Raw genomic sequence first — 27,552 nt, forward strand, 5'->3', positions numbered from 1 at the left:
AAGCTGCCTGTTCTAGTGCTCACATGGAGGCAATGCAATGAGGTAACATGTTCCATTCATGAACTGTGCATAGTAGTACATATCACAACGTCAACCGATTATTCAGATTTTTCTTGAAGTACTTTGTTTTTTGGAGCTTTGTTTGCACAGTCTATTGTTGGAGCTTTATGTGATTCCCCTCTTGAGATACTTTAAGATTGCTGATGCTGTGCAGTTTGTTAATTTTGAAACTGTACTGTGCTGAGGTACAAAAACAGAATTGTCATATCTGCATTTGAGCACATAGGAATAATTTGTAAGTACTTTCCTTGTTGACATTTATATTTGCACCAGGTCACAACATTGTTGATTGATGGAAAATGTAAATAAATATATTTATTTGCTTGCCAAACAATGCACAAATGTCTTCTTTTCTAGTGAGATATTCCCTGTTCACCAGACATAAATGCGGAAAAGTTAAAGGGGCACAATGATGGTAGAGTCTAGCGTTGCTTTTTGCCACTTCACATATATTCACTGTTATTCGTGTGCACATGTATAAATAGGAAGGTAGAGCATGCGTATAAAAATTTCGTATGCAGCCACACATATGGTTCAGAAGATTAATTAGATGATGTCCAAGCATATATAATTGTGCTTCATGCGCAATGGGTATGCTAACGGATTGCTTCCATGAATCCTTTTTATTTATTTTTTATAAATTCTTTTTATAAATGTTATTTTTTATTTTTTATAAATTTCATATTACATATTGTATACTTATATTTTTATAAATTCAAAACTCAAGTTACACGGCCCCTGTAAGAGGCCATCGAGAATGCTGCAGACAAGGTTGCAACTTACATATTGCTTATCATGTCCTACATACAAAGTGATTTGTACAATAATAACAAGGACGACAAGTCACATAATTGCCTCTAACACTTTTACACCCCATGGGCTGAGTTGTGAATTGAAAGAGCACTCTACAGAAGGATAAGGTGCACCTGATTTCTAGGATCTATGCTATGCCCTAACTCTTCAGACACCACATTTCTAAAAACACCATTTCTAAGTGGCAATATGTGCACTGGTACTTCTTTTGCGTCTGCATAGTGTGCAACCACATGGCTACTGGAGCTTTCGTGTGCATGTTTTTGTGCGACGGTGCTCATTACAAACAATATCCAGATGTTAGACATAAAATGCAGTAGTTTGTAGCGTGCCACACAACGCAGCGTGGGGGTGTGATTCAAAGAAAGCTTCTGGAAAATGCACAGAATCCCACAACAAGTTGTTTAAATTGTGATTTGTATTTCGTTTTACGTCTCTCGTCGTTACATACCATCGTCGACGCTGTTGCACATTGATAAATCGTACGTAAAACTTGTCCCATAGCAGTACGCGGTTTCTCAAATACATAGCACAATTTTTTCCTGCAGGAATAAAGCGCTGTCGGCATTTTCTTGCTAACACGGCTGTCGAAACGTCAGTCTCTACAATGGGCAAGTGCTGTAAAGGGGCTAACGCAGACGCGACTTGATACAAGTTGTACGTGCTCACAAAACACAAACGACGAATTCCAGTCACAACATCGCACAGAGGTTGGTTCGCGAATGAGTTCGCAGCTACCGCACTGTTTACTTATCGCGGAACGGTGGAACCCGGCTGTCCGCCATCTTCAAGCACAGATACGTGAAGCCGCGAGAAGCCGTAGCTGAAATCCACTGACAAGTACGAAGGCGCGTACACGTCACAATGCCCGTTCGGGCGCATCTACGTCATAAAAATGGCTGCGCCCATGTGTGTTTCGGAATGAATTATCTATTTTTTTTACATGGTACTGTACCGAACTGAGAGAATGAAGGTGCATTTTGGGGAGAGCTGGATGTGGGCTTTCAGAATATCACAACGGTTTCGACTATTTGGGATATCGGCATAGCTGACCTTTAACATAGACTGCAGCTCGACCAATCCATTATCGCTAGAGTACAGTGACTTTCTTGGATCACTAGGACTAACCCAGTGGATCTCCACAGGCACGAGGTACAACAATCATAAAGCCACAATTATCGACCACATGATAGGGAATCTACATGATGAGACAATCATACCTGGAACCATTGCAATTGACATCACAGACCATGAAGGCATCATTTGTTGTCAGATCAGGAGTTACCAAGCGAACACGCACCCAATACACAACGTGTTATCCTAGACAAGGAAAAATTAAAACTTATCCTCCAAGACACATCTTGGGACACAGTAATCGGACAATGCGCACCCAACGAGCAGTACGTAAATCTGACAAATATAATAAGCAGAGCCATTTACAATAGCTCACACACCAAAACACTCTCCAAGAGACAATTAATACGACAGCCGTGGATTACATCTGGCATGAAGAAGTCCATCACCCACAAAAATAATGTATATAAAAAGGTTCGCGACAATCCTGGCAACTTGACTATCCTAAATAAATATAAAAAAATATCGTAACATGTTAACCCATATCAGCAAGGCCTCAAAACGAGCATACTTCGCAAAAAGAATAACTGAAGCAACCGGTAACATCAGAGATACCTGGAAGGTGATAAACTCAGCGCTAAACAAACACACAACTAAATCGCCTATAGCGGCGATTCAAAGTAAACACGATACATATGAAACGAGTGAACATGGTATAGCAGGGATACTAAATGACTACTTTACCGGTGTTGCGAATACTGTTGAACGACATCCCACAAGCCCGGACGTACAGCAGCCCGATGTACCTAATAACGAAGATTCCTTTTTTCTAAATCCTACCGATCCCCAAGAAGTTCTCAGCATCATACAATCACTACGTAACACCACATCCCTAGGACAAGACAACCTTTCCATAAACACTCTTAAACAAATAGGTTACATTATAGCTCCACGCTTGCTAACATTATTAACTATTCATTTGAAGCCGGGATATTTCCAGACCAACTCAAAATAGCCAAAATAAACCCCATTTATAAGAAAGGAGACAGAACAAAACCTGAAAACTACAGGCCTATCGCCATCCTGCCAGCGATTTCCAAGGTATTCGAAAAACTAATTCTCAACCGACTGGAAAAATTCTTTACATGAAGAAATCTATTATCAAAAACACAATATGGTTTTACTAACGGAAAATCCACAGAACTAGCCTTACTTAACGTCAGTGAAAATATAAAACGAAATATAGAAATTAACTGCCTTTCCTTAGGAATATTCATTGACCTCACCAAAGCATTTGATCTGCTTGACCACTCCATCTTACTTCAGAAACTGTCCAAATACGGCGTGAGAGGCACACCCCTTAATCTTCTAAAAAGTTACCTATCCAATCGCAAACAATACGTTACACTAGGTAAAGGAAAATCAGAACCAAGCGAGATTAACTGTGGCGTCCCTCAGGGATCCATTTTAGGTCCATTCCTCTTCCTAGTCTACATCAATGATCTACCTAACTATCTTGGATGTAAAGCCATCCTCTACGCAGATGACATCAACCTGTTCTTGACAAGCAAAGATATAACACACTTATATGAACTAGGTAACACAGCTCTCCAAAAATTATCACACTGGATTTCGACCAATCGACTAGTCATTAACTTAAAAAAATCTAATTACAATATTTTTAAACGAAAAAACAAACCACTACACACAACATTCAATCTGAAGATATTCAACAAAGCACTACAGAAAGTTAACGATTCCAAATTTCTCGGCATCATATTTGAACATGACCTCTCATGGAAAAAGCATATTAACTCTATCTGTCAGAAGATCAGGGCATACATCCCCATTCTATATCGTTTGAGATACATATTTAACACTAAGACGTTACTAATGATTTATAACTCATTTGTACACTCTCACATATCATACGGCATAACAATTTATGGACTAACATATAAAACATCTATACGGCCTGTCGAAACCATCGTAGATAATGCCTTGCGAATCATACTGTTTCTTAACAGACATCACCCCATAGCATTCGCCTATGATACTCTTAAAATATTAACTATGGAGAAATATGTTGCGTTCAGATCACTTCAATTAGCATATAAAATTATAAATAACCTAGTTGCAATAGACTCCATAACACTAACACCTCTGCAACCAATTGTACGTACAAGAAGCACATCAACACAAACGTTACACGTTCCCCCTATACGTACCAATTATGGATGCTTCTCCTTTGCCTACAACACTTCCCGTCTTTGGAACTCACTACCATCTGATATTCGGTTGGTAAGTACGTTTGGATGTTTCAAAAAAAAGTTAAAGAACCACCTCCTATACAAAGCGCACCAGTAACAGCAACAGATATTTCCCTTGTACAGCAGCATGTTCTTCATCCCAACACATTTGTTTACCACATTTGCTCTCCATGCACCAACACCAATAAATTGCTCCGCATCTATGAATATACTCATTGACGAATATATATATATATATATATATATATCCCTTTCTTTTTCTCTTTTTGTCGTCCCATTGTTTGTCATCCCATGTTGATGCATTTCATATAACCTCTGAACTGCCATATAGTCCACCTTCTCGTGTATTATACATAATGTACTGCATTTTTTGTATAACCTTTTATATCAATGTATATAGAGCTGCTAAATTCACATTGTAACTAACACGGGGTCCCATACTAGCTTGCTAGGGACCCCCCGTCTGTATATTATGATTTGTATTACCTGCGATAACAATAAAGGTTTCACAACAACGACAACAACAACAACAACAAAACAGTCGGCCCCTTTAATTCCACTCTCAAAGCCCTCATGTTATGGCGATTGATAACAGGATTGTGGTCTGTTTCACTCTTCCTCTTTACCGATTTTGTTTGCTTATTTCTTCCTACTTCCTTCGCAGTGGGAGTGCCCTTTGGCGGAGCTTGCATCCGCGGCAAGGCAAAGGCCGCATGAGCGCCCAACTTGGGATACGATTTGCGGGTGTTTTTCGGGTAGCAATTTTTCTCCGAAAAACGTGCGCAAAGTCAACTAATTTTGACTGCGATACGCTATTCCAGAAATGGCCTTTCCAATTTCGACAGAAAAACGTGACGTTTCCTTGGCATTTTTCAGACATTGATCAGCGAAATTGCACTATTAGTTAATTAACGAAAATCATTACAGTAGGTGGCAAAATGCCTTCAGGAGTCTCATAAATCAATTCCCACGCTTTTATCACCCGTATTTTTTTAGTAATTTTTCGACACTTCCTCGCCGGACACCCTGTATAACCCGGAGAGTAGCGTACGACGTATAATTTTTGTACCAAGCCCTCAAGACATACGTCGATCGCCCAGACCTGCTGTCTTGCGTATGATTTTTGTACGCCGCAATGACTGACGTTTATCCGCACAAAAAAACAACAAACGGCATACGGCAGTGACGTAGCGAGAGGAGGTTACGGAGTTGAAATTCCCGCTCAAAATCACACCTTTGGTAGTGCATTTGGGAGAGAGAAATGAGGATGAGATCCCCCACGTAAGAACCCCATAGACAGTGTTGCCAAGTTCGAGGATTTCCCTCCAAATCTGGAGGGTTTGTGTCGGAGCCTAGCGGGAAGAATTTCGATTTGGAGGGAAGAGGGAAATCTGGAGGTTTCGGTTTCACTTCGGAGGGATTTCAGAGGAATTTCAACTTTCGTCATGTACCCATAAAATTTTTGCTAATACGACCCCAAAACAGGATCAGCGAATGTCAGACGACAAACGGCAGAAGTTTCAGAACGCCTGATGTTTTAGAAAGTAGAGTGTTGCACACCTTATGCGGCTTACTCGGGGGTTTCTTCGTGCTTCGTGTGCTGGAGTCTGCTCCAGCCAAGCGTCCGCTCCTCTCCGTGACGGCGGACGCGTGTTGGTTTTTGCATGCTCTGTGAAGCTCTTTGGATTTTCCGCGAGTCTGTTTGCTTCTGGGGCACCATATCTCTCCTCACAATAATGGGAAAGCCTTCCAACCCAGAGAAGTAGTCACCATACCGACAGAAGTTCTCGAAGGAGTGGCTTAAACTTGATGAATTCAAAGACTAGCTGGCTTGAAGAGGTATCCCAAAGCATAGCATTGCAAAGCAGTGCATTGTGCCAGACTTCTAGACTCGATCCCCACTCTTTATTTTTATTTTCTCACTACTCTCACCTCAACTCGAGTCTGGGCGTTGCTCGGTAAAAGGACATGCCTGCGTATACAAAACCTGTGATACCTTGTTCCGCGCAAGTGAATATATCAGTATATCATCAATATCTAATTGTTTCACTGAAAATACACGATATTTTTAGAAACGGAGGTTTTTGTCCAGATTCTAGAGGGTTTCGGGGTTGACTTGGAGGGAGCGCCGAAAAAAAGTTGGCAACACTGCCCATAGATCCCCTCCCGAAATTCTTTTTCTCGTTACGTCACTGCCATAGAGAGCATACCTGGGTAGTAAAGTCGTTACTGTAATCTCATTACAGTAGTAAATTACTTTTTCGTGTAATTTGCAATGTAACGCATTACTTTTGTTATTGTGTACTTTGTAATGTAATTTAATTACATTTGGGCAGTAATTTTAAATACATTACACATTACTCTTTGCAAAAGAAAAGAGTCTGTTTTCTGTGTTGGCACTTGGCAGAAGGAGAGTTGGCAACTTGAAAGTTAAAACAATTCCAACGCCCCCAATGAATTTCCACATCCTCAACATTGTTACGATTAAGCTCGCAGTAATGACTTGGTCACGTCATTCTTTTTCGTAGTAATTGTAATGCAATTTCACTACATTTCAGTTGCATTAATGAGTAATGTAATTTAATTACATTTTAGAAGTAATTTACGCAGGCATGATACAGAGTACGTCGTGAGAGGAACGCGAATAAACAACTGCTGCACTTCCACCACAAGAGGACGACACAGACGCATTAAAGTAGCACAGAAGTAATTTTTGACAGCATGTTTTCTTCCTATAAAACGGTTATGTAGGTCAGTAAGATGTACCATGCGAGGAAATTCATACCACAGCGTCATAATTACTGCGAAAATTGAATTTAAAGTACGCCGCAAAAAAGCGACCGTGCGCAATTAACGGTGGTGAAGAGCACCTGTGATCTGCCTGGGACCTCGCGCTGACGCTGGGAGAACGCACGCTGCTTGGTCTAGAGATAAGTTGTCTGCTACTCCGCTGTTCGGGGGTTCCGAACAAGCCTTCCTCCTCGCTCGATAATGATTCGGCCGCTCCTTCTATCCTCGATTCTCCGGGAGAACTGGCAAAACTGGTTTACGGCGGCAAAGGGACAAGGCGCTGACCCCCACTGACAGGCGAACCGGAACGAGTTCTCCTTATAACGTCATCGGTGGCGTGGCATTTATACCTGCTCATCCTCGTTATAGCTGGAATGGCGACTTAAGGGTGAACGCGCGGAACCATGTTTATGCTAGTTTTTCTCTGGGAAACAAACTGCACGCATCAAAACCTTTCGCGCTATTCGATATAATGACACACACTTTCATCGGACGTCTTAATCTGATTTTTTTTTCTTTTTTGTACTGGTCCTCTCAAAAATTAAGCAAGGACACTCTTGAAGAGAGATTAGTTATCTTCAGGAGTGTTCTTGATCTTCCTCATTTCATGTTCTTCCCTCCCTTTCGGTTTTTCCTCCTTTGTGGAAGTAAAGCTTCCAGCGCTCTGTGTGTGTGCACTTGTTTCTTCTTCGTGTCCCGTGTCTGCGCTCTTTTTGTTTGAGAAAATTTATTAGACGACTCACACTATATAGAGCACACTAATACACTAGTTGGAATTAGTTATAATGCACAAGGTACAATGTACATATGGTTGCATGACTATGGGACTGTACATATGACTACACAAACTGTGACTATATACACATGACGACCATATTCGCTACTGTGGCTATGTACATATCAGGTGGCCTTTATCCATTTATGGAGGTGCACCAACGATGCCAACATATATATCCTGAATGACAATGGAAGGGTGACCACGCCATCGACGCTGGAAGCCTTCCCCTCCCAGCGCGAAAAGGTGCTGCTGCAGGATGGCGATTACGCTCTCAATTTCCGCACAAATAGGAACATAGGAATGTTGCGCAGACACTGTGCCACAGCTTTGCAGCGAGCTGCCCACAGAACCTGTACCCCACAAGCCGTTAAAAGTGCGCTAATCCGGTGGCAGGACTGTCGACGATGTAAGGGCACTGGGCATATGATGTTCTGTTTTTACGTAGTACATAGGCGCATATGCCAGCTGGTGGAATACAACTATGGATAACACAGCTCAAGCTAGCTCTGAGTTTGTTTGCTGCCACCCTCATTCAACGACACTTGAAGAAAACGGGGAGGGGACTAAATGTGTTCCCACAAAAAGTACGCCCTTTATAGAGTGAATGCACGGGTGGAATGTCACAGAGTGCATTTCACGCTCTGTTCTAATGGTACCGGCTACATAATTCGTGCGCATGAATTCAACCGTTAACCGCGACCTGTCAACAGACAAAATATTGCGGCATGCATAGGGCTATGCACTATACGGCATGCACTATGTCTTCCTCCGTGCGGATGGAATATTGTTATGTTAGATAACCATGAGTTCAGACGAGAACACCATGATACATCATACCCAATGAGAAAAAAAAGTGACATTAAAATTCCGCTGTCCAGTCTCGCCAAATATGTCCGCGTACATGCCCGACCCTGGTCGCCGTTTTCAAGCCCGTAACATGCCCGCGACCGGCGGCTGAAACTGGAGCGCAGCCCAGGCCTGCATAAACGACGCAAAGCGCGGGCCGGGCCCTAAAGCCCAAGCCCGGCCCTGCAGTGCTCTTGTCCCATCGCTGTGCTGCCGTTACGACATGATCTTTGACACGGTTGCTGGGACACCTCGTACACGATGATTTCCTCGTTGCTAAGTGTAATAAATAGCAACAACAATAATAATAATGTGAGTGCGAAATACTTACCTTTCGCGGAAGCTGGAAGGGAACGAACGAAGCCGCTCACGGCGTAGAGGCTTCTTATGTATCTAACCGTTCGCGCTGATCAGGAAGAATTTCCTCGACACAAGCAAAATGAATCTGATTACAAGGAGAGCTCGGACGACACAGGACAGCTCACCGTTGAAGTGTTTCCTTTCTTTGTATGTTCGAGTACAAGACTCTTTGAACACTGTCCAAGAACCACGAGGGACAGTTAGCGACAGTTAGAGCGAGTTAAAAGAATTCCAACGCCCACAATTAATTTCCACACCCTCAACATCGTTACGATCAAGCTCGCAGGAATAACTTTGTAACGCCATTACTCTTTCGTAGTAATTGTAATGTAATTTCATTGCATTTCAGTGGAAGTAATGAGTAATGTAATTTAATTGCATTTCAGAAGTAATTTACCAAGATATTATCCTAACTAGCGTTTGAAACATACGTACGGAATGGAGATGGGACGAATCCAGAATTTTGCGAATCCATTCTTGAAAAATAGTTTAAAAAGCAAAGAAAAAAATAACATCTACCGAAAACTGTTTTGAAAGAGAATAAGATACATTTTTTTAATGAAAAAACAAACAGAAAAACTTCAGTTTCGGGAGAAAATATATGGATATATTTAACATATTAACGTAACACATTCACATAACATATTTAATGTATTAGGAAGGGAGTTGCCTCAGGACAGAAGCCGCCGATATTTCGAACAGAGACTGTTCTTCTTCTGGGGCCCCAGAAGAAGAACGGTCTCTGTTCGAAATATCGGCGGCTTCTGTCCTGAGGCAACTCCCTTGCTACATCTCTACCGGTTCGCTGGATTTCTACCCATCTATATTTAATGTATTGTTCATCGAGTGCAAGAAATACATAAATTCTCGAGTCTGAATTATTTCCACAATGGTAAAGCAACAATTAATAGCAAAACCATATTACTTCTAAACTTGTAATGGAATACACTCTAAGAAAAACAAAGGTAGAATTTGCTACCCAGAGTTGCAGCGGGACGGTACTTCTACCATTTTGTGCCAATTCACACGCGACTTCTCACGCGACGCGGTATAAGCGGCGTAGATGTCGCTTTCCGTTGCTCCTCTCTCTCACGTTTGCTCTAAGGGAAAATGGTAGAATTTCCTACCCAAGCTGGTAGAAGGACAGTTTCTACTCTGTAGTTTGTTTCTACTCTGCAATTATACCCAAAAGGTAAAACTGGCCGGAATAGAAATGTGGTCGCATATAGCTCTACCGAAATGGGTATAAAATCATACCTAAACGAAGAAACAAGAAAACACCCGTCGGTCAATGAGGCTTTCGGCAGACTCCGCCAATTCGAAAAAGAAAGGAACAAACGTGGTTGGTTGGATTCGAAAGATTCGATTCGCCTTTTTAAGGACAGTGAGATTCGGATTTGCGAATCTCGAATCCCTGCCTAGGATTTGTGGATTCGGTTGACACATCCCTAGTACTGAGTAAGATCAGTTGTCCAACAATTGTGTCATCATATTTGTTTCGTACTTCACGATATAGGACAGTTTTCTTGTCGCGATGCACGTTGACTCATATTGGACCGCAATGCGATCCCTATTAACACAAAATGAAATTTTCACCGGTACCTCTTTAAACTCCGGTTCAAATCGATACCTTTTTTATGACACGATTTTATGTCATAGAATTCTCATAATAAATAGAAACCAAGCCAGCGAAAGGGGCATCTCAACATGGGAGCCGCCATGATCGATATGGTAGGCCTAGCATCTTACGAACGGTGTCTCCTACGAGTTCCATGCACCGTTCTTTCGTGCCGCAGCACAAGGTTTAAACCGTACAATGCTCATTCCCTACGGAATCATAGCGCACGGGTGATGACAGACAAAACAAACAACACTCTTCATGGCACACGGAGCCCAGCGGAAGCGACTTGCATTGGATTGGATAGGTTGTGGCGAACGCACCCGGTCTTCACACGTGGAGAGGCTGTGGCAAATCCGGCCGAATCCAAAATATCGATAATGGCTCCCTCCCTAGCTTGGACATTGGGAGAGGGTGTTGCCCTCGTGGAACTCCTTTGCTCTCTCCCATCACTCTCTCTCCCAGCTTTTCTTCTAGTCTCTCCTTATGATTTCTGTGTTTTATGTAGAGGTGGGACGAATCCAAAATTTATCCAATCCGAGTCTGAATCCGAATCCAGGGAACGTTCTGCGAATCCAGGAATCTTACGAATCTCAAGTCTTTCGAATCCTTTCTTTAAAACGCGTTTAAGAAGCCAGGAAAAACAACACACTTCTAGTGAAAAGTGTTTTGAAGCAGAATATGATACATTTCTTTAATGAAAAACAAATTAAATAATGCTTCAGTTTCAGGAGAAAATATACTTAAAATATACATTAATTGTACTATAGTGTAACTTGTGTTGTAATAAAATGAGTTGAGTTGAGTTATTGAGTTACTCGTCTTGCCCTTCTTAAACGTAATTTAGTTCACATGTTGTTCATCGTCCACAAGCAATGCATAAATTCTCGAGCCTGAATCGTTTCCATAAAACTAAGCAACAATGAAATGCAAAACCAGATTATTTTGAAACTTGTAACGTAACAGTTCCTGTCTGAACTCTTTCGGCCCAGAGCTCTGCGAACAAACAAAAAAGGAGACCTGCCGGCCAATTAGGCTTTCGGCGGACTTCGGAGGCGCCAATTTGAAAAAGAAACGAACAAACATGGTCGGTGGGTTCGAAAGATTCGATTCGCCTTTCTAAGGACGGTGGGATTAGGATTCGCAAATCTCGAATCCTTGCTTAGGATTCGCGGATTCGGTTGGCGCACCCCTAGTTTTATGTTTCGGGAATACTTATCAATATTACATCATTACATTATCGGCTCGTCGTTCGGCCTGTTTCGACGCTCGCCGGTGTTTCATTTTCTTTTCTCTCTCTCTTTCGCGTGATTTAGTGGGATCCACGAAAACGTTTGTCTATCACTGTAAACTGAAAAATACCCTTATGTGTGGAAATCACTTGTCCTATAACTTACACCGCTCTTTACACTGTATGGTCTGGAACACCCTGTTAACAGGGTGTATTCTGCTTAAAACACCTTTTGAAAGAGTGCTTTTCTTTAAAAATGCCGTCTTTTGCACCCTTTATACACTCTTAAAAATGGACTTCCCCCCCATAGCACACTGCTAGCCAACCATCATCTTATCTACCCTGTTATCATCATCTTATTAGTTATCTGCCCTGATTTGTTGAAAACGAGAGGGGTACTCCTTTTCTGTGACACTCATGCTGTTCATAATTGTCACAGAAAAAGCGTACGCCCCCCGCGTTTTCAACAAATCAGGGCAGATAACAATAACATTTGAGTTGATTGTTGGCTAGGAGCGTGCTATGCGGAGACGTTCATTTTTAGGAGTGTACGCCTTTTTAGGAGGGTGTTCAACAATCTTACATCCTCCTAAAAGGCTGTTTAAAGTGCCGTCTTTTGCACCCTTTATACGCCCTTTTAGGAGAGGGTTTAGCAATCTTATACCCTCCTAAAAGAGTGTTTAAAGCGTGCAAAAGAAGGCATCTCCAAGGAAAAGAACCCTTTCAAAGGTTGTTTTACGCAGAATACACCCTCTTAAAAGGAGTGTTCCAGATCATACGATGTAAAAAGTTGTGTGAGTTATAGGACAAGTTATTTACACCCATGAGGTGTTTTTCAGTTTCCAGTGTACAGTGAAAGAGACAGATATTGTTTCGCTGACATTCAGCCTCATGCAGGCTATACAGCAACGTCGGATAAACTACTGCCGTGTTTGCGAGAAAAAGAAAAACGTGCGTCCACTCTGTAAGTATAAGTGGCCCCTCTGGAAATTTCTTTTGTACCATTATTGACTCATTCGCTGGGAACAGATAAGAGAAGTGAAGACTACGCACTCTTCGCGTCCAGTGCTTGGGTCATCGTTATTGATACCGTTGTGTAGGAAGCACTTGAGCTGGAGGGCCATCTAAAGGATTATTCTAGCAAACGTTAAACCTTTCGATCGCACTCTAAAAATAGAAGACTAGGTTTGACCCCAATGCGATACTCTTCAGACTGACAGCCATTTTTGTGAAGTTTCATTCTATGTTTTGTAAGCGCTATAGTCATGTAGGAAGAAAATTAAAAACTAAGCAAAATCTCGCCCTGTGCGTTTTCAATGGCCTATCCCCCACAAACACCGCCGTTGTTTCACCTGTCTGTTTCACACTCACATCGCTTCACACAGCTAGCGCTGCCTACAACGACGTGGCATGCCGATTCTGACGTTATGCACCAATCCTTTTGTTCCAGTCTTGTTCTGTATGCTGATGCCATCTGTGAGTGGTGAAATGTAAACGAGGCGCACACAGCAGAAAATGGCGGCTTTTGAGTGAGATAAGACCATAGAAAATGCATAGAGTGAAATTTTGCTCGATTTTAAATTTTTCTTCTAGAGGACCATAATGCTCAGGAAGAATTCAAACAAAACTTGAGACAAATGGTTACCTGTCTGCAAAGTTAGGTGTTAGATATAAACCCCGTCTTCTATTTTTACGATGCGATCAAAATGTGTAACGTTTCCGAGACTAACCCTGTACTCATCCCTGTACTCAACACATGGAGAAAGTGCTCTCTGGTTTCTAACACGTCTCGGGCATTGTATCGTTTGAATTCGTTACGTTTATTTAGTTTGGTTTATTTAGGTTTATTTACTTAGTTTGGTTTATTTTGGTAGTTTATTTATTTCGTTCATACGTAACATGAACCCCGAATGCCCGGCAAAAAGCAGCCTGGCTGCTTCACTAAGGCCGTGCACCCGGTTGCAGTGAAGCAGTTGCAATAAGATAAGAAGGAAAAACATATAAAGGAACAGAATATTGGTACACATCAGGGCATCCATAATACATTGGCGTCAATAACTTCAAAAACAAAAACTAAAAAAGCAGGTCATGAAGGGCAACAAGGTACACTGTACTTTACCACATAGCACGCCCCTAGCCAACCATCATTCCGAATGATATCATTCTGTGCATTGATTTGTTGAAAACGGGAGGAGGCGCCTATCTGGGACATATTATCTTGTCCCAGATACGTGCCTCCCCCCCTGTTTTGAACAAATCATGACACAAAATGATATCATTCGGAATGATGGTTGGCTAGGAGCGTGCTTCGTGGTGAAGTTCTGTTTTAACAGTGTAACAACAAGTAACGATCGCTTTGGTTTCATTACAAAGGCTGCGCCTCGTACTACGACGCTCCCACACTCTAAAAAATGAACTTCACCACATGGCACGCTCCTAGCCAACCATCATCCAGAATGACGACGTTCTCTCCCCTAATTTGTTGAAAACGGGGGGAGGAGCCTATTTTGTGGCCATTATGCACGGTAGGCTCCTCCTCCAGTTTTCAACAAATCAAAGGCGAGAACGTTGTCATTCGGGATGATGGTTGGCTAGGAGCGTGCTTTGTGCTGAAGTTCATTTTTAAGAGTGCGGAAAAAAGGGTGTGAAAAGGTGGTAACTTCTATACTTACCACCTAGGTCAAGATAGCGTCAGATAAAGGGTGTAAAAGGGTGGTAAAAGCAATTATCATATATCCAAATTGCTGCAAAAAGGCGTACGCCCCCCCCCCCCCCACTCACTGAATCAGAAGTGGTAACCCTATCATTCGTGGCAGAGAGTGAGGTAGCAGGTAGAACTTTGCAACGTTTTAGGCGCAACATATGCGACAAATATTACCTCCTGAATGGTATAGCTGCTCCACCTTTTTTTCTGATAGTGGACGACGGAGACTGTAGTACACTCTTAAAAATGACCTTCACCGCATAGCACACTCCTAGCCAACCATCACCTCGAATGATATCGTCATCTGCATTGATTTCTTGAAAACCGGAGACCTACGCCTTTTTTGTGACAATTATGAACTGCATAAGGGTCACAAAAAGGCGTACGCCCCTTGTTTGCAAGAAATCAGGGCAGATAGCGATATCATTCCAGATGATGGTTGGCTAGGAGCGTGCTATGCGGTGTACCCTCACTCCATTTCCAATTATAAGTGATCCCTCTCTGTAACGCGCGAACTCAGCTGTGCCCTATGTCGTTGGCCGTATAAATCGATTTGCCAGACTGCAGCAGACAAGTGCTGGCGTGCGAGTGTCGGTTATTAACGAAGACATACAGGGTGTTCAAAATTAAGCTTTCACTAGCACTTTATAAATAGGCGAAGAAACGAAAAGTGGTGCTATTTTTTCTGTTCCTTGAGTAAAAAACAGGTGCCACATAATTAGCAGCACCTTTCTTACACAAGTAGCGTAACGTTATCACCCAGTTTCCTGTCATCGCTGTGTTTACGTAGCGCTCGTGAAAGCTTAATTTTGAACACCCTGTACACAGGGTGTCCCACCTAAACGTGACGATATCTTGAAAAATATATCTGTCACCTTATTCCGAGATGAAATCAATTGCAATAGAGCATATGCTGAAGCGCACTCCCTGGTAGGGCATTAGCGGACTCTTAAGGCAATGTCTTAATTAACTTCCAGTAATAAACTTTTTAATTATAAAAGCTACAAAGTTGATGAGAACATCTGATCTCTTCGGTCACCATATACCAAAGCCGTTTCCAGAACAAAAATCCGTTCGATAGATCGTTCGGAGAAAAATTCGTGAAGGAACACTCTTTTTCTTTGCTTTATTTTATTCATTGCGCATCTCTAGAGAGGCGTCTTTCCTTCGCCCCCAATACGAGAGGATGATAGAGTACACAATCCTGGAATAATATTAAAAGAAAAAGAGGAAATGCAGCCCAAGATAAGGGCAGTTCCAAAAGAGTCACACGATACATTTGTTTTTGTTTTGTTTCCGCCTATTGCCTTCATAAAGTCAAAGGTATCCAATGCGGCAGGGGTCAGTAATCGGAACCATTTCGTTTTGCCTCAAAAAGCTAAACTAGTAACCTACAATGCTATCTTCCAGTCGCATCTCAATTACTGCTGTCTGTTGTGAGGAACTACACTCTAAGAGAAAAAGGAGTAAAACTGGGAGTAATTGCAGCTTCTACTCCCGTAGACTGCCCCCCCCCTCGCAATTACTCCCCATTTTAGTCCCCTAACCCGACATTTAGTCCCGTCATTTACTCCCCAGGACTGAAAACTGTCACTGAACTTCGCGAATGTTCTCCTGAATGCAACAGTCTACGTAGATATGTGCCCTTCGTCAATTTGATGGCATAAGGCTGTCTAACTCAGCCACCGGAACAATTTTCCAGCCACACAGAGTAAGAAACAGTTAGCGCATTTTTCTTCGCAAATTGTGCCCTATGTATGGTGCAAGATTTTATATATCTCGATATATCACGGTTGACGGCTTGCTTCAAAGCATTTTCATGCATGCACACGAATAATGTACCTGGTTCTCTAACAACAGCGCGTGAAATACAAACTCCACTTTGTGACATTCATTTACTCCCGTGCATTTACTCCCGAAAGGGACTATTTTTTGTGGCAATGCATTTAGCCCCCAAAAGGAGTAGAAGTACTCCTTTTTTTCTTAGAGTTTACCACTAAGCTGCTGGTTTGAGTCGCTGTGTTGTGCTGCCTATGTGTTTTTGCCCCGTTCAGATTGGCCGTATCATTTTGTACTGTAAAACATCGTTTGTGCAATGCAAGGAACTTGATATGTATTCAAAAGGCTTGCCAAGAGCATTGACCTGGCCCTCTAATGTTTTGAGACGGTGTGCTATTGACACACAAAAGGGGAATACAGAGGTTCGTGTAGTCACCTGAAATTTTTCTCAGCATTTCCCACACATTATAGATTGAGTGTTACAGCTGCGAAATGAGAACGAGTTCTTCCATGACTCGCGTTTCACCCATCGGTGCATCCGTCTCGTGTTTGCTCTTGCTTTAAAAATTGCATATAGCTCGCGCGGTTGGGTATCTGCGGAATATACCCCACGCTCGATTTTGTTCCTTCTGATTCTTTTCACAGTCGCTTGTCCACCAAGCATCGGAATGCTTGGGGAGGCAGGCGAGCAGACGTTTGAGTAGTGGATTGGATGGCTGCATTGACGATGGTATTGATCAGGCTGGCTACAAGGCTCATGCAGGTTACAAAGCTGTTTGCCTGCTCACCATCTAAACTTTACACGAAGTGAAGCGGAAAACTTTACTTCCTCTGCAAAAGATTCAAGTCTGCGTGCGATATCTTTCATTGGGTAGCTAGCCTATTTGTTATGACACCGAGGTTGAGGACAACCGGAAAGTAGTCGCTATTATACGGGTCCTCGCCCACCTCCCAGTCTATGCATTGAAAGAGATAATAAAGGGAATAAGTATGTGCACCTACATTTATGAACCTGTGTTTAGGAACTTGTTTAGGGAATTTAGGGAACCTGTGTTTAGGAGGCAAAGTAAGGCGCTAATCCCTTATGAAAATGCATTTTGTCTTTCTGCAGACTTCTTGTGGACTTCTTGTTTCCTGTCTTGACAGTGTGTTGACTTCGACTTCTTGTTGATCAAGTCAACAGGAATTGCTGTTGACATCATGTTGACAGTCTTTTGAAATACCTTATGTGTACCTTGTGTGGACAATGTACATAGGTGTCGTTGTTGACGCTTTGTGGACTTTCTGTGCACCTGTGTAATGAGTATTTATTTCGACCGTTTTATTTTATAGATGTATTTTGTATTATTAATTACTGCATTATCGGCCAGTAATGTCCCAGAGGTCGACCTCTGGGGGTACCGAGCATTTCCTAACGGGGTGGGGGGTGGCGGTATATATGTATAGAGGCATATTTGTGAATCTATTCATTGGGAGACAGGCTGTATGGGTAATATTAGCAATTTCAGGGTGAGTTCAAAAAAAAAAAAAAAACCTCCCGGGAGGTAGACAGATCAGTGTTACCGTCTTTCCACTAAACAAAGCGGTATTTGAATCTGAATTTATGATCAAATATTGCTTAAATGACACTTTGCCACATTTTAGCTGCACACTAAAGCTCTAAATACATTTTCGTTGGCTTTGGGAAGGCGCTTCCTCGTATTATTTATATTTCAGTTTATTATGCAATATATTTCCAACTTATACGACCACATGAGGATCATGCGCATGCGACAAGTTTGCTCCACATTTTCACTCTGCGCCGCCGTGCTTCACCCTCGCCCCTCGCCTCGTCACGAAGGAGTCATCGCCATTAGCATCATCGGAATGTCGTTGGAACTGTTGCAAGACGTTTGAACCAGTCCTCCTCAGGTACCCCCGGACGCGGCTGTAGAGTATGTACCACTGCGCCCATACAGCATGTTGCAAGCCCATTGGCCTAGACTGTGCCCGCGCTCCGATTGGTCGAGAACGTTTTGAAATCGCATTTTGTAGCGCGCATGTGCGTACAGCGTCTCGGCCGTTTCAGCATAGTTTCGAAATAGCATGGCCGGCATGTTGTCCTGTGTTCGGTGGTGTCAATTGACAGAACAGTTTGCAGAAATATGTTCGCGGGTTTATTAGTTCGTCCTTGTAAGTCTACGCGTGTTGTGCTGTTTCTGGACACAACTGTTATCCCACGAACAATTTGTCAACTGCGATACCGGAATGCTTCACGAGTTGGAGCGTGAAGAACAAGGTCGAGCGCCGTTGGACTTCGAGGACTGTGAACAAAGACAGGATTACGTGCCACACAAGCGCTTTTCGCTTCTCTATAATGGATGCACCGCAGGCAGCGAAAGAAGATGCTCATCATGAAATGGTACGCATCGATGAAACTGGCTCTCGGTATTAGGAGTTGAACGGTGTGTTCGTTCTGCTTCATGTTCGAACTTTGTCCCAGTGTGTCAGCAACGCAGTGGGCTTTGTGCACCCATGTATCAGATCTTTGAATTAGTGCTTTGTATCAAATAAATATTTATTTAACCCCAAAATCGCTTTAGTTATTTTGAATACCGAGTAGCGGCGGCAAGCCTGAAATCCAGTAGAAGTCGATGGTAGCCAGGACCGACCGAAAAGCCAGCCAGACATGGAGGCTCCTGATTGGCCGACTGGTTGTGCATAATATCCACCACGTCGCAATTTCATTGGTCGTGTGCCCAGTGTTGTGTGAATTATCTCAAACTATGGGCTCTATGGGGAGCTGTTGGGGCCTGGTTTGAACGGTCTCCGCGCTCGCTCGTCCATTTGTGAACAAAGGAGGCCGTGATTTTGCGTCGTATGGGGTAAGCTGTGTGATCGAAGTGTGTGATTAAGCTTCACTTGTATTCACACCATGACTGTTGGCTTTTGTTGTTTGTTTGGAGCAGCGGCTGCAGTGTTGCGTCCCGTCAGGTAAGTGTACAAGTATCAGTTCGTGGCCGGTGTTGCTTCTGCTAATTTCATTCTCGTTGTTGCAGGCCATGAAAGAAGGAAGGAGGATATGATTTTGCGTCGTAATGGGTAAGCTGTGTGATCGGAGTGTGTGATTAAGCTTCGCATGTATTCACACCATGACTGTTGTGCTGTAGGTTTTTGTTGTTTGTTCAGAGCAGCGGCTGCAGTGTTGCGTCCCGTCAGGTAAGTGTACACTTCGTGGCTGGTGTTGATTCTCCTAATTTCATTTTCCTTCTTGCAGGCTCTACTTTGTTGAACACTAAGCTGGGTGAACCAACTTTGTTGTTGCTATGACCGTATTACTCAGTTTTACTCACTTGTGTTTGAACGTTACTAATTTGCGATTGCACGCCCTATTTCAGACACATATCTCTCCAGCGCTTCAGAGACGTCGCTGGCGCCGAAATTCTAGCTGTTTCACCGTGGGTCGCCAGAAGAACAGCAGATCATTGACTGTCAATTGTGCGACGCGACACTATGTGGCACGAAGGATGTGTACGTGTGAAATACGTAACTACTGTGTGCGCGGGTTGTTTTGTATGATTGTATCGACACTGGATACCACTTTCAAGGTATGCATTTTCGGAATAAAGTAGATACATATATAATTTTGCAGTACTTCATTTCGTGTATTTTATGCGTGTTGCGAGTAAGTGAACATATGCACTCTTACAAATGAACTTCACCGCATAGCATGCTCCTAGCCGACCATCAACTCGAATGATATCGCTATGTGACCTGATTTGTTCAAAACGGTAGGCGCACGGCTTTTTTGTGATACTTACGCTGTTCATAATTGTCACAAAAATGGCGTACACCTCCCGTTTTCAGGCAGATAACGATATTCGAGATGATGATTGGCCAGAAGTGTGCTATGCGGTGAAGTTCATTTCTAAGAGAGTGGAGTCACAGGAAGTCTACAAAAAGTCTTCGCATCATACGCGGGATGGTGTTACCAGAATTATGTTGACAGTACACAGAAAGAGAACAAAAAATTCCACAGCTATTCTGTAGCCAAATGTCTACAGAAAGTTGAGGGCCATAAGTCAACAAGAAGTAAACATATGATGTAAACATGAAAGCAACAAAAACTCTGAAGAATGTTTGTTTTCCATGTTGACCTTGGTCTGTAGAAAGTAAACAGAAACTAAACACCCATTTTCATAAGGGAAGTAACAGGTTTCTACCATCTTTCGGAGTCTGGCAAGTCTTGAGCTGCCCCTCAAAGGGTTATGTCTATTGAAATCACCTAAGCTTAAATTGACTATAAAATTATTTTTTCTCGTTTTCACTAGAAAGTAAACATATTTTTTAGTATAGAACCAAAAGTTTACCTTCATCATTCGAGGAGTGAATTTACTTCTCGGGAGCGAATTAAAACGGGGCGGCGAAGGCAGCACAGGTCGCACAGGTTACCGCGCGGAGACACAGCGAGCAACTTCACACAACTACAGCTGGTTCCGCGACACGTCGTCGCGCCGGTCCCGTCAGTGGCATGCGCCGTAGGATCCCGCATATGCGTCCATTGCGAGTGGAAATCTCCATGACGCCAGCTTCCGCGCGATGGTCGTAGTTTATCGCAGTCGCATCCTGTGGTTTTCGCCGACATACCGAGTCGATGTTGGATGGTTGGTGCCCTAATTCACGTCAATAATCGCCTGGCATCCAATGCCATATGCTTCTCGATGACGAGAGGACTGGCTTTTGATCCCACGAATCAATTCGATCGCGGGAATGGATTGACGGTGCGGTGCCATCGACTGCTTGTGTTTATACCGAACAGTTCCATCATTGCGACTACGAAGGGGACGCTGAAGCTCTTCAATTGAAGAGCTTCAGCGTCCTCTTCGTAATCGCAATTATTTGTTATTTGCTATATGCGTAATTTGCTATTAAGCCAAACTTGATAAACACTTCCTGTGGCCACCAATTGATAGAATCTTTGCTGCTTCTTAACTACCTGCACGATATGAGTCCCCACATCTTGTTCAAAACTTATACAACTTAATCCAAAATATTTTTCAAGCACAACCACAGGTATGCAGCAAGCTTACACTCAAATATCGCAATATATGTTTTACTCTTTCTGTGCGACTACAATGTGAGCTCCTCCTTCTACCGGCTTTAACCCCAAAATAGAGTCTGTGTTTCACAGGTAGCACTCCATGCCTTATTCTCCACAACAACGATTTCCTTTTACTATCCAACCAGAAGCTATTCAGTCTTCTCAATCCCTCTCGTGTTATCTGGAAAGAAGTGTTCTCGGCTAATTCTTTTCTGAAATCTCTGTAAATTTCGCGACCTTGTAATCGCCATAATCCTTACTATTGTTCAGCTTTTTATGCTGTACAAGACCCTTTTCGCTACTTTAGCTGGTGACAGTATTGGCTGGTTTTCAGACATTGGCACTCTATGATCTTGCCTAAAAAGTTTTATGTTAGTGCCCAGCCAAAATCTCGATACAGTTTCCTGGAATCTTCATCAGCTAGCATCCTGTAAGTTCCGTGTGCCGCGCATGCCTGTGCGAAAAAAAGTCCGGAATTTGCAGACCACCATCATCCACTGGAAGCTTTAATGTTTCTTGTGCCACCCACTGGGTCTTCCCACCCCAATGAATCTAAAACGATTTCTCTTTGTTAATTTTCGCTCCACTTCTTGCGCCATAATCTTCTAAAACCCGCAATGTGTTCTCCACGTCCTTTTCGCTCTGAACAATCATTAAGAAGTCGTCTGCGTAGGCGGCTATTGTCTTTGTGTGCGCTGAGTCAGGTATTCCCACTCCCTTGATTGATGAACACAGATAGAGCTCTGGCAGGAGGCGATCAAATGCCAGTATGTACAAAAAAGGAGAAAGAGCAAAACCCTGCCTCACACCTCTTATGATCATAAATTCCCTCCCTAGACAACCGTTGATGAGCAATCTGCTCTTGCATCCTCTATCCATCGCTCCAATGGTGTTTACTATTTCATTTTCTGCTTCGACTTGTTCTAGCGTTTTCCTCAAAAACGCATGTTTCAACCTATCAAAAGCCTTCTCTTGATCAAAGGCCAGGAAAATACTTCGTACGTCCCTCTCAGCTAACCATTGTATTACATCCGTGATTTCCCAATGTTTATCCTGTATTTTTCGACGTATGTGTATTTCACCGACTGCTGCTCCCTGAAATGGCGATACCCAGTTTTCCATATTCTTTTGGAGCCTCTTTACTAGAACCTTTGCTAGAATTTTGTAATCTACGTTTAAAAGTGTTATCGGCCTCCAGGCTCCCAAATGCTCCTTGCGCTGTGGGTCATTGCACAACAAAATAACGGTGCCCTCCATGAACTCATCTGGTAATGATCCCTGTTTTAGAGAGCCATTATACACCTTAACCAGAGAGGGCCCGAGAACGTTCCAATACTGCTTGTAAAACTCAACGGGGAGCTCATCGGGCCCTGGTGCTTTCTCCGTTCTTCAGGCTACGGACAGCCCGAACAACCTCTTAACAGTTCAGTTCAACAGCTCTGTTGCGGATGGAATCGGGTATCTATTACTGCTACATATTACCTGTATTGTCATCAAGCAGGAGAGCTACCTATGGAGGTAGGCTCCTTTACACTAGACGCGCACGCCTAGGGGAGATTGCTCTTTACTGCTACATATTACATTCTAACTGTTACCGCGGCGATCACCGCAAACGCGAATTTGAAACGCAAACGCGATGACGACGACGTCGCCTGAGTTAACTGCCGCCGGTTGCAGTATTCTGTGAAACATCCTTTCGAACGTGAAACGCTTCCTTTGCCCAAACTTGCCTTTGCCCAAACGCTTCCTTTGAATGAAACTGTTGGGAAGATAACACACCAATAACATGAGCTTGAACATGAACCCCCCCCCCCCCCCCCGCCGGCGCATTTCGTCACTTCACTCAGCCGCTATGCGGGAAGAGGCCTTACAGGATGTGAATTCAATGGGAGACAGCGTTTATGCCAATTAACAGCAAAACAGAATACAATTTTTATGATGTCATCGTCTAATAGAGAAGAATACCATGTAAAGAATACCATGTAAAGAGTCCCTGGAGACATGAAAGGCGCCAGCAGAATATTAGCCTAGTGCACCCTGGCCAAATGAATTTTAATGCATTGCGCCTATGGGAATTCCGTCGATTGTTGCACATCGCCCATGTCTAGATTACGATTTTTCGACAAAGGCACTCAAATTCTGGAAATGTCATCGCCTATTTTCGTTCAGTACGTCCTCCAGGCCACATACCAACGACGGCACGATGTGTGAGTGTTAATCCTGATGCACCCAGGGCCTTCAAAGTTGCGGCTCAGACAGGGTTCCCCTCCTAGGCGCTCGACGGACCAGTATTATCGTAATACGCATGCGCTGAGACTGTACGGCCGGTCTGAAGGAGATCGAAACGAGAACGGTCCTTTTACCAGAACTCGAAGTGGTTGACAGAACAGACAATTTTATTTTGAGTGTCAAACGCGACCTTTCAAGGTACAACAGGAGAACAAGATACGGGGTTCAAGCCCAGTGATCTTAATTTCACATATACATACCACAAAATTAGCTTAGGACATCGGTAATATTATTTGTATATCAAATGATATAAAGCCCTAAAGTTGACGAATTTGGCCACTTGATCATTTCGAGTGCCGTTTTGGAAGCGATTTTGTCAAACGCGACCTCTCTGGGTGCAACAGGAGAACAAGATACGGGGTTCAAGCCCAGTGATCTTAATTTCACATATACATACCACAAAATTAGCTTAGGACATCGGTAATATTATTTGTATATCAAATGATATAAAGCCCTAAAGTTGTCGAATTTGGCAATTTGGCCATTTCGAGTGCCGGTTTGGAAGCGATTTTGTCAAACGCGACCTCTCAGGGTGCAACGGGGGAACAAGATACGGGGTTCAAACCTCGTGATCTTACTTTCACATATACATACTACAAAATCAGCATAGGACATCTTGAATATTATTGTCCAATGATATTAAGCCCCGAAGGTGATGAAATTGGGCACTTGGCCATTTCGAGTGCCGTTTTGGAAGCCATTTTGTCAAAGGCGACCTCTCAGGGTGCAACAGGGGAAAAAGGTACGGGGTTCAAACCCTGCAATCTTACTTCCACATATACATGTTACAAAATTAACTTAGGACATATTTAATATTATTTTTATATCAAATGATATTAAGCCCCGAAGTTGACTAAATTGGCCACTTGATCACTTCGAGTGTCCTTTTGGAAGCGATTTTGTCAAACGCGACCTCTCAGGGTGCAACAGGAGAACAAGATACGGGGTTCAAACCCCGTGATCTTACTTTCACATATACATACTACAAAATCAGCATAGGACATCTTGAATACTATTGTCCAATTATATTAAGCCCCGAAGGTGTTGAAATTGGGCACTTGGCCATTTCGAGTGGCGTTTTGGAAGCGATTTTGTCAAACGCGACCTCTCAGGTTGCAACAGGGAAAAAAAGGTACGGGGTTCAAACCCCGTGATCTTACTTTCACATATACATATTACAAAATTAACTTATGACATATTTAATATTATTTTTATATCAAATGATATTAAGCCCAGAAGTTACTAAATTGGCCATTTGGCCATTTCGAATACCGGTTTGGAAGCGATTTTGTCAAACCCGACCACTCAGGGTGCAACAGGGGAAAAAGGTACGGGGTTCAAACCCCGTGATCTTACTTTCACATATACATATTACAAAATCAGCTTAGAACATCTTTAATATTATTTTTATATCAAATGATATTAAGCCTCGAAGTTGACTAAATTGGCCATTTGGCCATTTCGAGTGCCACTTTGGAAGCGATTTTGTCAAACGCGACCACTCAGGGTGCAACAGGGGAACAAGATACGGGGTTTAAACCCCGTGATCTCACTTTTACATATACATACTACAAAATCAGCTTAGAACATATTTAATATTATTTTTATATCGAATGATATTAAGCCCCGAAGTTGAGGAAATTCACCACTTGGCCATTTCGAGTGCCATTTTGGAAGCGATTTTGTAAAACGCGTCCTCTCAGGGTACAACAGAGGAACAAGATACGGGGTTCAAACCCCGTGATCTTACTTTCACATATACATACTAGAAAACCACCTTAGGACGCTTTTTGCTTAGCGAGTGTCGTTTTGAAAGCAGTTTCTTCAAACGCGACCTCTGCATGTACGCCCTGGCACCAGGATTAAAGGGGCTTCGCACGTTTTAAAGGGCTCGATCTGCTGCCGAACGTTGCGGTAGCGTCTGTTACATTCCCTGTACAAGCCGTTCATAGTATCTTTTTGGCACCATGATACATATCATTTGAGTCATTGTAAAGGGCCCTGCTACCGCCTTTTCCAAATTTTGCGGTGGTTACCGATGCAGCCACAGGAGAGGGGCATGACATAAGCCGTCGCGTCTTTATATGTGCATGAAATGCCTGCCACCATTATTAAAGGGGTCGTTTTAAAGGGCTCTGCTGTAGCCTGTTATGGATTTTGCGACCGCATCCGTTATAATTCCAGCAGAATGGCATTAGTATAAGCCGTTGCGTATACTTATATGACTTTGGAACTATGATACAAGGGGTATCGACCGTTTTAAAGGGCTCTGCTGCCGCATTTTCCGTATTTTGCGGTAGTCTCTGTTACAATCCCAGTAGAAGGGCATAGCACAAGCCATTGATGAAATGTCATCGGCAGCATGATACAAGGGGTCTCGCCAGTTCTGAAGGGCTATGCTGCATCCTTTTCCGATATTTGCGGTCGCCTGTGTTATGATCTCGGTAGAATGACATAGTATAAGTTGTTGATAATATGTCTTTGGCAGCATGACACAAGGGGTTTTGCTCGTTTAAGAGGGCTCTGATGCCACATTTTCCGAATTTGGCAATCGCCTGTGTTATAACTCCAGCAGAATAGCATTGCACAAGCCACTGATAATTTTCTTTCTTTTACTCCATGATACAGGGAGTATCCCCCGTTTTAAAAGGCCTTGCTGCCGCCGTATCCAAATTTTGCGGTCCCCTCTTGCGCAATTCCGGTAGAAAGGCATATCATAAGCCGTCATAAATATGCCTTTGGTACCATGATACAAGGGGTTTCGTACGTTTTAAAGGACCCTGCTGCTGCCATTTCCGAATTCCGTAGTCGCTTCTGTTGCGATCCCGTAGAAGAGCATCATAAGCCGTTGATAATATCTGTTTGGAACCATGATTAAAGAGGTTTCGCCCGTTCTAAAGGGCTCTGCTGCGGTCTTTTACGGATTTTTCGGTCGCCTCCGTTTAAATCCTAGTGGGAAGGGCAATAGCATAAGCCGTCTCCAATATGCCTTTGGCACCATGATGCAAAGGGTTTTGCCCGTTTTAGAGGGCTATGCCGGCGCCTTTTCCAAATTTTGCGGTCGCCACTGTTAAAATCCCAGTACAAGGGCCTAGTATAATGGCTTGGCTATGCAGAATACACCAGTGACTCTTTGTGGTGTATTTGTTGGATGCCCCTGCCATCATCGGGGTTGCAGAAAGGTTACTTTTTACTATTCTCGAAGAAGTTGGCAAGTGATGCAATGTTTCAGAAGGATACTGTGGATCATTTCTTGCAGGTCGACGTGTAAGCGAATCATGGACTCCTTTATGCGTGCTGCACTTCGAGAAAAGTCGGTTGATTACCATGAACAGTGAAATTCAAACGGCTTCGTAACAGATATGTATTTTCATCTATGATATCTTTTCCTCAGAATTTAGCACCAGCGCTCGTAGCTGTCTGTTGCCGCGTAAATGTTCGGACTGCCGGCGATTTGCCGTGCAAGTTCACTTTTGTGCCCCGTATCTTGCCAAGTTTTTTGTTTTTCCTTGCCATATCGTCGCGGCTCTCTCATGCTGAATTCAAACGGAAGGTATCAGCTTTTAGTCCGTTGCGCAACTCGTATCAGCAGCGAAGAGGAACGATAATTTCTTCTTCGTCATTGTTGTTGCAGCTGGCACTATCATCAATGCGCATAGAAGCCAAGATGCGCTACCCGGCGTGATAAGATGTCTGCGTGATTTCGAGTGGAGCGAACCATAAGGTGGTATGTCTATATAATAATAATAATAATAATAATTTTTATTAGTGCACAAGAACGGCCGCTAAGGCCATGGTGTTGGCGCACACAATACACATAACTCACAGTGGATACAATACAGACATAAACGCACAAATAA

General features: G+C 43.0%; 1 protein-coding gene and 1 long non-coding RNA gene across 5 annotated transcripts in view; one reads left to right on the plus strand and one right to left on the minus strand.

The window, feature by feature from the left end:
• LOC135373986 (tissue factor pathway inhibitor-like) overlaps positions 1-20,772 on the minus strand; it is a 42,654-nt gene extending 21,882 nt beyond the window's left edge. Inside the window, exons 1-3 of one of the 3 annotated variants that reach the window (XM_064607004.1) lie at positions 8,963-8,985; positions 2,692-2,753; positions 2,094-2,193 (exon numbers count right to left, since the gene is read on the minus strand). The gene's annotated coding sequence lies outside the window, so the exon portion shown is untranslated. Of the gene's footprint in view, positions 1-2,093; positions 2,194-2,691; positions 2,754-8,962; positions 9,034-20,672 lie in introns of those variants that run through there. The other 2 variants (XM_064607005.1, XM_064607003.1) reach the window with 2 other exon arrangements.
• Positions 19,125-20,168, plus strand: LOC135373987 (uncharacterized). Of its 2 annotated transcripts, XR_010416702.1 has the most exons (5): positions 19,125-19,187; positions 19,272-19,296; positions 19,362-19,404; positions 19,473-19,521; positions 19,580-20,168. It is a non-coding gene; the product is annotated as an uncharacterized LOC135373987 (long non-coding RNA). The 2 variants fall into 2 exon arrangements; XR_010416701.1 differs by having other exon boundaries at positions 19,125-19,296.
• Positions 20,773-27,552: the final 6,780 nt, after the last annotated feature.

Source organism: Ornithodoros turicata, unplaced genomic scaffold, assembly GCF_037126465.1.
Source record: "Ornithodoros turicata isolate Travis unplaced genomic scaffold, ASM3712646v1 Chromosome37, whole genome shotgun sequence".
NCBI classification, from domain to species: Eukaryota; Metazoa; Arthropoda; class Arachnida; order Ixodida; family Argasidae; genus Ornithodoros; species Ornithodoros turicata.